General features: G+C 37.6%; 2 long non-coding RNA genes across 2 annotated transcripts; both read left to right on the top strand.

Moving 5' to 3' along the window:
- The first annotated feature begins 612 nt into the window (after nucleotides 1–612).
- LOC113970896 lies at nucleotides 613–2643 on the top strand. Its single transcript, XR_003535371.1, has 3 exons — nucleotides 613–778; nucleotides 1489–1590; nucleotides 2546–2643. It is a non-coding gene; the product is annotated as an uncharacterized LOC113970896 (long non-coding RNA).
- A 795-nt stretch (nucleotides 2644–3438) lies between these two features.
- On the top strand, nucleotides 3439–10173 carry LOC113970895. Its single transcript, XR_003535370.1, has 3 exons — nucleotides 3439–5017; nucleotides 5698–5781; nucleotides 9916–10173. It is a non-coding gene; the product is annotated as an uncharacterized LOC113970895 (long non-coding RNA).
- Nucleotides 10174–13027: the final 2854 nt, after the last annotated feature.

Raw genomic sequence — 13027 nt, 5'->3', positions numbered from 1 at the left:
CCTATTTTTTTGTTTCCATTTTTTTTCCCAAGGTCAGTTAGTTAATTTTTCAATTGTAAAATCATTTGTGTCTGTAATAGTTTCAGTCTAGACCTTCCTGGAGACCAGCTTGTAACCAGGAAGGAACTAGGGAAGTGACCAAGGAAGTATTCCATGCTATTCCTTTACGTAAAGTGAGGTATAAATAAAGACGATCAGAGAGACCTCTCTCTCTCTTCTTCCAGCAAGGTTTGGGAATGGTGGGTCCCTGTCTCGGCCTTGCTTATCTGGAGCTGAGGCCTGCAGCGGCTGCTGTTTGCCATGCGTGAGGGGAGAGTGCTGGGCCGTGTCTGGCTGTCCCGCTTTTCTCAAGGGAAGTGCTGAGATTTTGCTAGTTCTTTATTTTGTTACTTACCATTTTTTTCAATTGTGGATACCTGTTTTGCTTTTGTCCCTTTTTGTCCCTTTTTGTCCTTTTTCCCCTTTTCCCTTCCCCTCTTTCCCTCTTGGGAGTGATTTGGGGTTCCTGTGTTCATATGTACATAGCACCTTAATTGTATATCTGTAATATATGTAAAATATATATAGATAGATATTATATAGCTTTTGCTATTTCGTTTTTTTTCTTCTCTCTCTTCTGGGAGCTTTTCTTTTGTAGTCTATGGGGTTTGGTGGGAAGCCAACTACAACCGGCTACAGCGTCTCCCAGACCAAGGTTAATGCTGGAAGTGTTTTCAAGCAGCTCTGCTACTGGTATCTCCACAAAGGATTCCTTTAACTGTAGAGACAAAAAGTACAGGTAATATCACAGAATCAGGGGCTTGCTTTGACAGAAACCTTGAACCACACCTTGTTCCTCAATACCAATAAGTTTCTTGTTCATTCCTGGCTTTCCTATAAGAAAATTTTGACTAAGGCAAGATCAACAAGTTGAGAGCAACTTGTATTCATGATTGCAAGTTGTTTTTTTCCTTACCTTATATTATTGCATTTTTGTCCCATGGGGATTTCTGATGGATAAACATGGTTAAAGAAAATTCACAAATATTTTGCTCAGTTTCATGAATTATTTTTCCTATAACCTACGTATTCCATTAAAATGATCTCAATATTGCAGCTTTTAACGTTTGCTTTTTCAAAATAACTTAAATATTCATGAAGATTTTAAAATTAAATAATTTTAGAATTTTCTTTGTGAAAATTTTTTCATTTTTATCATTGCCACTAATATTAGTATCCTGAATAGATATTGTAATAACTAGAATAGACTGAAATAGTCTGAAATTTTAAAAATGAAAAGAGTTCATAATTATATTTATTGGTACACTGAGTTCTAGATGACAAGGGAAATTATTTAGTCTGAATATTTTCCTCAACGAATATGAAAATAAAATAAAAATAGACTCCTCCATTTGTTAGAAATTATCTTATAAGAATTGATGCTGTAATTACAAGCCTTGTGTAACCCTGTGTGCCAGTTATCTTAACTGAGCCCAGCATATTTAACAGACGAAGTTGAAGAAGTCAAGCAAACATTTTGCAAAACAAGTCAAAGATCTTCTGAACTGAGCCATGGCAAAGTCCTGTCCTTCGGGAGAGGGGGAGCTTGTTGTAAGTATACAGTGCAAATGTTCCTGAATAATTTCCTTTCTGACTTCCATAAATCACAGAGTACTTTAATTGCAAATGCATTACCAGCAGACCATGGCCTAAACAGGATTATGGATTTGCGTTTGTTCGTAAGATTAGCCCACGTTTTTGTAGTTTACTTAAGATCCTTTTAAATGTTTTTCTCTTATCTATAAACTAGTGATTACATTTCAGGCTGCTTAATTATTAATCTCTATTAAACAAACATAGTAATTAAATATTACTTGATATAAAACATACTTTTGTTAAACACTAAGTTCATTTTCTGGCTAAATGAAATGAGGACTAGGAGAGGAAAAGACAAATATTGAACTTTTCTCATTTAAACTTCACTTTTTCCAAGTTCATAAAATAGTTGTAAAAATGAATTCATTTTGCAAACTTCTGATATTTTACAAAGATGTTTCCATCCAATATACAATCTGTCTGCAAGTTCTAGAAATGTTTTTTTAAAACCTAGTTTGAAATAGGATGATTAGTTCAGATTGCTCAAGTCAGTCATATGGTGTTCATTCTGTTAATTAAGTCATTCTTAATGAATTCTGAATCTAGCCTGGTTAGTCAGGAGGTTTCAAAAACCAATGTTTGTTTTTCAGGAGTCTTTACAATACAGGAAAGTAGGATAACCCGCTCTTCACAGCCATGGTGCATAGAACAAGATGTAACCAGTTTAACTTACAAAGAGCAACAATTTTATTATATATTAGGAAAAAATTCCCACAGTTGAGGAATGGAATAAATTTTCAGGAGAGGTTGCAGAGTCCCAGTCATTGGAGGATTTAAAACCAGAAATGTACATGCCTGTAATGGTGAATATGTGGACCTTGTGTGGGCATGTGGATATATTAAATGTGTTAGTAATATAATCTGTGACCCTTTTTTATGTTATCCTGTGATTTTATATCCTTTTCCTAAGCCGCCTGCAGATTAGCCATAGGACACTTACTGGTGTGACATGGAAAGAGGTATGCACAGAAGGATATGCTGCTTCCGAAGCAGTGGGGAAAAGGAGAGTAATAAATGACAATGAGTAGGAACTCACAGTATATATGTAACAGATATTGCTTGTATCACTTAACATGCCACTGGTAAATGAGTAGAATTTAGTGATGGAAAGGTTATAAAAACTAGACTAGAAAAACTCACCCAGGCCAGCACAATAAGGAAGGGACGCATTCTTGACTGTTCCTTCATCCACAGTGGAAAAGAACAATCTATCTGCAAAAGCAAGTCCAGAGCAAGGCAGGCAGTACGCCCTTTTCCAGAAAAAGACTCACCAAATGGTGATGAGAAAATTAAATTTTCTGTCAAGGCAGAATATGTGATAATACAGTTGAATGGAAGTGTCCTCCATAGGGGTGGTCTGTGTGGAACAGGGAACTGGATTTGGTATCGTCCTTTGTGTACTCCAGCAGCCATCCATCATGAGATAATAATTAGAATTTAGAGATGATTAGGCTAGCTGAAAGCTTGCCTTTGCGCAGATTGTTTTGCTGTTGTTTATATTTCCTGTACTTGTATATTTTATGGCTTGGATAAGTAAACAATAAAATCTGCCTTAACTCTATTTTATAACTTGTAGTAATAAATAATATTTTGGACATATTTTGAGATCCTGCTGGGTTACAAATTAGCCTGCCTGCTACTCTTTTATATCAAAATTATTGCCATCTACTTTCCATAGAGCAGTGCCAGGAGTTCTTGGAGGTTATCTGCTCCAATGCTAACTCGTTTTGGTTCCTGTCTTGTGTTGAAAGCTGGTTAAGATGTTGTATTTCAAGACAGGAGTATGCCTTGAAGAAAATATTTCTGGCAACATATCTACAAGCTAATCAACAAAAATCAAGTGCCTGCTACTAAATTTGCAGGGTCTGCAGGATTTTTCCCTCTAAATATCCTGGCCCGAAGTTTTAATGTAACTGCTTATTAGTCAAAACAATGAGAGGAGCTTTAAGGAACTGGAGGCAATGCACAGAGGGCCCTGTGAGCACACTGACAGTTAAGTGAAGCCATGTGAAAGGGGAACATTTAAAAGACTCTACAGGACTCACATACCAAAATGAAGTTGCCATGGATACAGGTGTTATGTATACATATCCATCTTTATCGAAAAACACTGTAGAGGCTGAACTTAACCCAAGGCTGAGTGTAAGGCTTGGGTGAGAGAAAGGTTGTTGTGCAGAGCAGTGAGGATGGAAGTAAAACGATCTCTTCTTGGGTGAGAGGTATTGGTGGACCAGAAAACAAAAGCAAAACAATATAGCAGTTGAGCCAAGATCATGCACAAACAGAAGATAACACCTTCACCACAGAACCTGAACGTGTACAATAAAATACCCCACCATGACAGAAGTAACAGGGGAAAATAGAAAAGGTTGTTTCTTTGGCTCATTGAAATTAGGGTTAAAAATCCTAGTAGTTTCACTGGAGCCATATGTTTTATCCTTTTTTTTTGTAAATACTTTTAATCACCTGATTAATGCCAGAATTTCTGACAAATGCACGTGACCAGAGAATATCTTTTACTGAGCAAAGTTTTCTTCCCTTCTTTTTTTTTTCTAATTTCTTTTTCATAAACACAATTGTCATTGAAATAGGTGATTGTAGAGCTGTCCTTGTCTGCTGATAGGATCGCAGAGGAGCTGAGGAGGTACCCCCTACTGGGGGTAGGTGCCAGTTTCCAGGAGATCATTTTTTGCTCTGTAAATAGCAAGAAGGTGCATCTCCTGCCACAGGCCAGAGCTTTTGGTATTTCTTCACAGGAGGGCTAAGAATAGATCCTTATATACATGACCAACAAAGTTTTGAATAGAAATTTCAAACTACAAAAAGTGTTGTATAGTTTCGAAGCCATCAGTCAATGATAAAAATTCCAGTGGTAAGTGCATTTGAAATGTCTGGGACATGAAGAGCTGTTATAGTTATGGGTTATTTAAGAAACCTCACGGTAATGTTTTGGGCTCTGCCAAGCACAGTCATGTGGCAGGATTTCAGGAGGACATGAAAATCTACTTGTTTGGTCCATTTGGCCATCCCCTTCTCTTCTGGTGAAGTATTCATGCAAAACACTTTGTGAGTTTCCACATTTTTCTCTCTTCCACTAGACTCACCACAAGGCCACACATCCTGAAATGACCAAAGAAGAGCATTGCAGCTGTTTCCTTACTGCATACAGAATGTTTTTGCAGGTATTGACCCTGTGCTGAGTTGAGAAATGTGTCTAGACCAGGTTCATCAATTTGGAGCAACCGTTTAGGAGGCCATTGCTCCCAAAGATACCTCCAGGTCCCAGGGACATGACACTCCCAGGGGACCTCAGTGGACTCCAGCAGTCTCTCCTGCTCAACTTGCTGAGTGAAAATGAGTGAACAGAGGTAGTGGAAACCAGGTCAGTGCCTCACATGTCATTTGGTGGTCTTTCAGTTGTTGATTGCTTTCTCCATCGTAAGGTCTTTGATTTTAATCGGATCATTGTGTGCACATATGGATATTCCTGGTGGCCTAACCAGTGAACATAATTAAAAGAAATGATTGCCTTTCACTTTAAGCAAACATCTGGTTTTACTTGAAACAAGATGACTTAGCTGTTTCAGAAACATTCTTGTAACCCTGGATTCACATTTTCATCTTAAAATATATATTTTCTCTGTTCAAGCAGCATGTTAATGTAAACACTATATATAACTGACAACCAAAATTTTCAGAAGTATTTGGTGCTCTGAGCATTAGTGAAACCACAAGAATTATTACATTTTTGATTTGATCTCTGTAAATCTGTTTCAACAGTCACTCTGATTTAAACAATTATTCTGATTTATATTCCAAGAACTATAATTTGCAGAAAATGTAACCATGTGAAAACATGTTTTTGTATAGTATATCTTGGCAACCTTGTTTTGTTGTGATGTCATTGCCTTAGGTTTCATGGAAATACTGAGGGAATAAAAGGAAAACAAGACCCTCTCTTTGAAGTATATTCACATATCCTCTCTCTCCACCACTAAAAATATTTTAATGTCTTTTTTTCCATAATGACACTGAATTTTCTGTTATTGCTTGACTGACAAGATGGTCAGAAACATACTAAAGGCTCTCATGAAGGGAATTTAATTGAGAGGGAAGGATTTGTCACCTTTCACTTCTCCCTATCAGGTAGGAATCATCATTTGTATAATGAGCTATTTTGAGATCCTGGGTTTCTTTGCTTTCATGTTGTTACAATGATAGATTCTAAACAGTTAAACACAGTCATGTATGCAAGGTACGCAGAACAGAGAAAATGAAATTTCAGACGATTTATCAACTGCAGAGGTAACATTGGAGCTTTATCATTAAAAGTCTATCTAATCTGGTTTATTGTAACATCTGAGAGAAGATGACTGTGCTTTATTAAACCAATAGCTCTCATTCACTTCATCACATCTGCTCTTTCTAAAAAAAATAAAATAAAATAAATACAAGGTTATTAAGAGTAGCCCTTCGTTATAAAAAGCATAAGTTACAGCTACATACAATAGAATGAAAAATGGCAAAAGAAAATGCCTTCATATGGAAGCAATCCATCTGGATACACCTATATATGCTATATGGGGATTTCCAGTACTATTAAAAAGGTTATCCCTAGTACAAGATATTAAAAATATGCCTTGTATGATTTAGGGGTTTTAAACATCTCCGGTGTTTTTACTGAAAGAAAAGAAAAAGAGAGAATGGGGAAAAAGGAAAGCATCACATTCAGAAACATTCCTAAATGGCTTCACATTTTTCTTTTTCCAGCACCAACAAGAAAACACATGAGACACAAGCTCATGCATGTCAGATGTGATCATATGCTAAAACAAATGACACCACTTGCTAATTTCATTTCCCCAGCACGTGCCTTTGTGCCTGTGTCTGGCTGTTAGGAGTCTGGGATGTTTGGCAACTGCAGGTTTTTCTTATCTACTTAGCTGCACAATGAACTACAAGGAATTTTTCTATTGGGACTGATTGTGCACAAAATCACCTTATTGTTAATCCTGAGCAATTTAGTTGATTTCGATGTATCTCTTACCTGATTAAGAGAATAGCTGGAGAACTGAGCTACCGTTACTGACCCTGTAAATATCATCAGCCACCGTACTTAGCTACTGTGAGTTGTCCCTTTTGCCACTCTCTACCAGGAGAGGGACTAGACAAGTAATGTATCCTTTGAGTAATACTGAGTCTTCATAGGTCAGTAGGTATTTTTAAAATGCAATTTTCAAGGAGTTAAAAGTCACAAATAATTTCTGTTTGCTATTAAATTAAATTTATCATTTAGTCTACCTTTACATATCTACTTTTCAATATATTATTATCAAAAAATCCCTTTTATATTGTGAATTGGCAACTATTTCAACTCCACCTTCAAAAGTAAATGAGCAAAATGAACATTGGACATGACCTCAGCACTAGTCATATACTATGTTCTAACTACTGAAGGCAATGTTCTATAAATCTCTACAGCTATATCCATAGATTTGAGTAATTTACCATATTTCCTTCAAAATGCCAATCATGGACTATGTCTCTAGTAAATTCGATACTTGGTACAATAAATAAAATTAATGTTCATGTATTAAGAAGAGTCACTGTAAATCATTGCTCCCTCTTTAAGGACTATTGCTTTAGCAGTCAGTGTAGGAAATGAAGTAGTTTTGGGGAGTAGGAAACAGCAAGAGTTGTAGAGTACATTAGAAACTTGAGTTTAAGCTGATCTCAGCCTACCTCCATGTTAGTCATTTCAAGGTCTGCTGCAGGTGGTCTTCACACAGAAGCTCAAAAGAGGCCATTTGTGCCAAAGTGGAGCTAGGAGGGGTAAGTGATGGAGCATTCACAGGGAACAATAAAGCTTTCATACTATGGAGAGAGTGGAGAACCAAGCTGAGCAACTTGGAAAAATGTTAGTGAGTAGAAGGCAAAAAAGAAGCAAAAAATTTAAAAAAACATGTAAGAAAAGGAGGCAAACTTTGTCTGTGGATAAATATGGAAACAGTTCCAGAAGAGACACTGATAAATTGCTTATTTTCTGCTAAAATATTCTTCATAAAACAAGTAGAGTCTAATTCCAGCCGAAACAGCACTGTCAGCATTGACGTTTTTTCCCAGTTCTACTTCAGTTGAAATTTATTATTCATTTTAATTGTTATTGCACCCCCGAAGTTTCTCCTTTTTCCTAGTCCGATCACTTTCTCCAAAGTTGGCTTTCCACCCTGCTGGAACTTAAAACTGAGGGTTAAGTCTTGGCGCTGCTGAAGTTAATATAAGTTTAGCCTCTGCAGTGAGGTCTGGATTTTACATAGATGTTTCGGAAGTTCTGCAGGAGCATTCATGCCTTTACTCAGGTTTTTTTCAGTTAGGTATTAGAGTCTCTTTCTCTCCACTGATCTACAAGGAGCCCAGATTATTATTTGACATTAGGGACTTACTTTGCATTCCAAAGTGTCATTGATATTATTTCATTCTGAATTTCAACAGTTAAGTGAAAGGGAAGTTATGAACTGAATGTCCTTTAAGTTTTGTGTAAACCTGAGATAGAGGAGGTAGCAATCCCTTCTAGACATGACAAACATGGGGTGAAGGCAAAGAAGTGTCTCTCCTATGAAGATAGGTTGTGAGATTTTGAGCTGTTCAACCTGGAGAAGAGAAGGCTCAGGGGTGAATTTACAGCACCCCTTTCAGTACCTAAAAGGGCTACAAGAGAGTTGAAGAGGGACCTTTAACAAGGGCCTGTAGTGATAGGACAAAGAGGAATGGCTTTAAACTAACAGAGGACAGGTTTAGATTAGATGATATGAATAAATTCTTTACTGTGAGGGTGGTAAGGCTCAGGCATAGGTTACCCAGAGAAGCTGTGGATGCCCCATCCCTGGAAGTGTTGAAGGCCAGGCTGGATGGGGCTTTGAGTAACCTGGTCTAGTGAAAGGGGAGTTGGAACTGGATAATCTTTAAGGGTCTTTACAACCCAAACCATTCTGTGATTCTAAGTAGTGCAGAAAAAGAGTAAATAACGTTGTGGTGGCAAACATCAATTTTCCTGACTTGTGAGAGCTAAAGTCACTGAAAATTATGGATATCCTACTAGAGGATATCTTTGACTGTTGTCTTTGTTGTGTTTCCCCAAAGAAGATCATGTCTAGTTGTCCTGGACTGTGGGTTTGCATGAGAAGAATAGAAACAAACAGAGTCAAGAGATCCCATTTTGCGTAGGAGAAATGTGAACTCAGAAAATTGCCCACTTTCAAACTGGGCTTGAAGATAATGGTTGTGGCTCTGCCAGCTTAATTTCTTTGGGCAGTTTGATGTTCTTCTGCTCTGTGGTTAAGCTAGGAGTCATACTGTAGCTCACAGTAGAAAAAGGGATCACAATTTATAACTCATCTTTTATGGATAAAATCTACATACTATCTCCCCTTAGTGCAGCAGACTAGATTTTGTTGCACAGATATGGCTTCATCAAAGCAAAACAAATTCAGCAAACAGTTGATCATTTCTTTAGTGGTGTTACTGATGGAGTGGAAGAAAGCCACATGCTTCGATTTTTGCTGAATCAGGGTCTAATTCTGCTGCTTTCTTCTCAGAATGTATTTAAAGCAAATTTGGAACTAATCAATGGAAAAAAGAGCCTGAACATAGCATACTTGGTATTCCATGCGACAATCTTAATGAATTTTCCTGTAGAAGCAGTCTGTGGCTGACTTTGCTTTTGAGTTCAGTCACTGATACAAGTAGCACTTGTAGTGTCATTTCCAAGTGACAGATTGACAGCGGTACAATGAGTTGGCTGTGTAAGAGCATCAGTTCAACTATGTGAATGAAAGACTTGACAGTGTCATTCAGTTGTTGTTGATGGAGGCTTATTGCTGCTTTAATAGAGGAACTGTCTTCACAAAACTTAAAGTCCAATAATGACAAAAATACCACAATATTTATAAGTCTCAGAAACACTGCTTTTGACCTCTTCAAGTGCTATTACTGCTACAGTATCTTATTGACAGGTAATCAGAAAGCATTTGTATGTTGTCAACACTGTATAGGACACATAACCAATTTTTTTACAGGGCAAAAGAATCCTAGTTGAGAGACTCAGAGTATCTTGTCACAAGCTGAGCTTAAGATTTGCTGGTTTACTATTTCCCCACAGGAAATCAGGGAGTAGAGTCACACGAGGGAACTGACTGCATTACTGAGGTTGTGGGTGTGAAAATTTTCATAACCTGTTTTGTGTGTAAGATAAAATTCACTCTTTCACTGTTTGATTTTTAGGGCTTCTGAAATTTGGCAGAGCTCGTCATGGATCTGAAGTCTATTTCTACTAAATAAATTAGTGAATCAGTGGCTAACACTAGAACTAAGTCAGCATGAGATTACAATGCATGCAAATTGCTGCCACTGCAATGATATGTGCGATTAAAACAGGTATGCAGAGTATTTACAGGACTGATGGAAGCATTTGTGCCACTTATTTTGTGTTTAATGATCAAGTAGAGGGCAAAAGTAGCATCGTGTTCCATGACATGATGTGAGAGGGGTTTTGATATTTTGCTACTACAACGCACAAGTCTCAGGTTTGGAATGCTGCCCCGGCTGGAAGAATTGACATCCTCACCAGCTATAACATGGCTGATCTACACTGTCTCCTCTTCTCATTAAAGCCATATATACAGCAGACATATGCTTATACTGGCTTATTGCCCTCTCATGTAGGAAGGGGAGTGTGGAAGAGTGTTTTGAGACACTCATATGCCTGTGTGCATGCCAGCCTACACGTATAATATTCCTTGCAGAGCAAAAATTACACCCTGCATTCTTCACAAAGGTACCTATTAATGTAGAATGTCGTTGAGCCATTTAATGCTATAAGGCAAGCAGAGGCTGAGAACATCACAACTGTTAAGAATACCAGGGCACCATTGGGGATGTGGTGGGAAAATGAGGAGAATATTTGGTTAAGGCCCACAGCAGGCAAGTCATAGCTCCCCCACATCCCTCTGTTTGCATTGATGGGCACCAGTTGCGCTCACAGGTCTGCACACCAAATTCCCCTCCTGGGACAGGAACGATAATTTATTTGACAGCACCGTGTGGAAGCCGTGCGGAGGTTTCACTTTCCCCTTCCACAATCAGCCTTTTCCGTTTGTATGGGAAACAAACCACTTCTGTGAAAATTCCCCAAATCTCTGGGTGAGTCAGGCTAAGCTGGAGCACATTAGCATTTCTCCATCAGAGTTAACTGGAACCTAGACAGGCCAAAGGTCAAACGAAGCAAACAGTGATCTCAAACTCCCATAACAAAAAAAGAGAAAAAAGAGGACAGGTATATTGTCTGAAATATTGCCAAGTTATTTAATAAACTAACTTAAATTTTAAATTTGGCAGCTTTGCTCAGTGTTGTGCTAACATAAGAATTTTGAAACATTACATTGGGTGAATCAGTCCCCTTTTTTTCTGATGATGTTTTAAACTCTTTCCCCTTGTGAGTGAAGAGGTCTGCCACAGAGGCCTTCTATCTAAGTATCCTGAAAGATATTGCATTTATCTTTCTGGTTCACTCCTTCAAGATCTGAAGAGGTGACCACATTGTATGGTATGTTACAAAGAACGCTGTTAAAAATTACTGAAGTCAGACCTGGATCAGTTGTGTCACCCATATGTGAGCTCAGGCATACTCTGAGAAGACCTTCAGTCTTGAATCAAAGGATGGAGGGTCTGTCCTAGAAAAACTGTTTCAAACATAAGTTGTTCTGACTGTGTGAAATGTTTGTCTCACTTTTATTCTAAATGTTGGCAGAGATTTTTCAGGCCAGAAGAACATTTGCACTACAAGTCTTTATTTCTCAGGTGAAATTGAGCTTTTCTAAAGTGGACATATAATTTTGTGTCCCCTCCATTGTCCCTGAGATGTGCCAGTCATATTCAGTCCTGCACACTCTTTTGCTAAATTATAATCTGACAGAGTGCACAGAGACAATTGAAGCACTTAGGTTTTCTGTTGTCTGTTTAAACTTATTTTAAATGATGCATCAACCAGGATAAGAATGAAGCCTGGAAACCGGTTCCTGGCTTCCAGAACTATTCTACTCAGTCCTAATTCCTGCAACTATGCATTTGCACATGTGTCTAATACACACATAAATCTATATGGTAGACACATATTTCCACATTCATTAATTTCCCTATACATATAATATATATATATAAGTCATTACATATAGTAAACTATATTTAACATAAAAAGGGCCTGGCTGATTCAGACCCTTCATAGTCTGGCAGAGCAGCATCATCTCAGACCAAACCAGGAAACATTTCTCACTCACCTATTTTTTTTGGCCTTTCTGCAGATACCATTATAACATGCACGTTCAGAGCTCCAGGTTCCTCCTTGTGTTCAGGTTTTGGGTTGGGTGACTGCAGAAAACATGAAGTTAAAGCACCTTGGCTTTTCTGAGTCTTATTCTTTTTGTTTTCCTTTCATTGTGGCATGGTCTGCTCCAGTTTTTCTGTCATCATCACCAGTGCACCAGGCAAAAGTAAGGAAACAACAAAGACATTTCACGAAATGCAAAAAATACCTCTCAGATGTCACCCTTTTGGACCTTTTTGGACCCTACCAGTGTTGTCCTAAACTTCTGATTTATAAGAATCAAGTCCCAAGAATCCATTCAATTCTTAATTAATAAACTATAACTTTAGTGTCCTATTTGGATTTGATAAATACAAATGAACTCAGAGGTAATAAACCTGATCAAAAAAAGTATTTTACAAGAACTGAAGCAAAATGAAGCCTTTTTACAGAGAATTATTCAAGAGAAACTTATGCTGATGAAAAATTAAAGTACAATGCAAAACTGGACTTTTTGAGATACATTAAATGGCCTTAAATTTTATATACTAATCCACAGAATATTCCATAAAACAATGGTGCCCTCTTTAATGAAATTTTATTAGAGAAACAGACCTGTCAGGGGAATACATTTTTATATCCAGTTAGGTTTTGCATTTAACAGATTCCCACTTTGTATATTTTTCTGTGGTAGCTGCTAAGTAAAATATATATACTCTTGAATGTTTGCTTACTTCTGGAATGGGAAGTTTCCACACAATTTAGTGATTTAAGAACTGATTCTAATCTAATAATAATAATATTAAGGAAAAAAAACCTTTTGGGAATACTCAATGTCACTCAGTCTGTGGAACAACAACCTTTGTTCATTTAGGGCATCATCTAGTTTCCAGAGTCTTTCCAGAGTTTTCAAGGGGGGCTGAGCTGCACCCTGGAGCCACCTGTGTGCCAAATTGCTGATCTGACTGGTGCTTGGGCTTCATTAGACCTTCTGAAAAATTGCTCTGGGAATTTATCACCTTTCAGTGATTACTC

This window comes from Neopelma chrysocephalum, unplaced genomic scaffold, assembly GCF_003984885.1.
Source record: "Neopelma chrysocephalum unplaced genomic scaffold, ASM398488v2 Primary Assembly neopelma1_80b, whole genome shotgun sequence".
Classification (NCBI taxonomy): domain Eukaryota; kingdom Metazoa; phylum Chordata; class Aves; order Passeriformes; family Pipridae; genus Neopelma; species Neopelma chrysocephalum.
This window is presented reverse-complemented; position numbering and strand designations above follow the sequence as displayed.